Genomic DNA, 1,081 nt, shown 5'->3' with positions numbered 1-1,081 from the left:
GTTACCAAATTTTAGAATGATTGCTCTTGCGCAAAGAAGAAGATAGGAAAAATTGGAAATCTGTTGTTTGATATTTTCAAGTTTAGTGGTAGTAGAAAGCACCCCTTTGGCTAGAAACTTTAGAAAATCATAGTAAAGTAACCATTAAGAATTAATGGCTGAAAATTTGTACAAAACCATGTTATTACATCTAAATGTCAGCAAAAATAAACCTTAGAGAATAACCCACTGTAAAAAGGGAGTTGTAGTTCAAAACACCCCCTCTGCCCTAATATTTTATAATTTTGTACAAAGAGAATCCCTCACTTTTTAAGCCCCAAATTTTGAGACAGGGCATTATACACTAGTGAAAAGCCACTGTAATTTTTGCAGAATGTTTAGAAATTTATTAAGCTATCTTGTAGTTCAAACCCACCTTAAATGCATAAAGAAAAAGGAAGAGAAGGGATAAATTAAAAGAAATAAATGAACCCCACCCCGATGAATTCAGCTAGGAATCTTAATAAACTCTCACTAAGACATTAAGAGTAAATCAGTGGAACACTAAAATAAACTTACCAATTAGCTTAACCAAACTGACCCTAAATTGCTAAGTGTACCACAAAATTCTCCAGTAGTAGGAATAAGCTCTACCTTATTAATTTGATCATTCCCCATCAAATCCTAATTAAATATCATGCCATGCATATATCTTACTCATTGCATTCATTAGATTGCAATCTCGCTGACGGAGAGTACGTGCTCATCCCTGAGCAAGGAGCTATCCACGAGGAAGACCAGGAGCAAGCTCTCGAGACTGCCATCGAGGATCTCCCCGCAGCCCCACCATTTGAAGGCAAGCCTCGATTTTATGCATAACCGTTTATATATGCTACTTTACTACACTTAATGTTTGTAGGCTTGGAATGTGCACTTAAGTGTAGGAGTTTCTTGAAACCTTTAGTTGCATGAATTCAGGATTCCTTTTTGAGATGGATACTAGTATGCTAGGTCGAGTAGCTGCTTCGCTAATTAGGATCTCGGTAGAAGTCGAGTGATTTTTCTAGCACTCGCGCGAGGTCAGGAATTGATTGTATTCATC

This window comes from Zea mays, chromosome 5 (assembly GCF_902167145.1).
Source record: "Zea mays cultivar B73 chromosome 5, Zm-B73-REFERENCE-NAM-5.0, whole genome shotgun sequence".
Lineage (NCBI taxonomy): Eukaryota > Viridiplantae > Streptophyta > Magnoliopsida > Poales > Poaceae > Zea > Zea mays.
The sequence above is the reverse complement of the archived record's forward strand: the minus strand, read 5'-3'. Positions refer to the sequence as shown.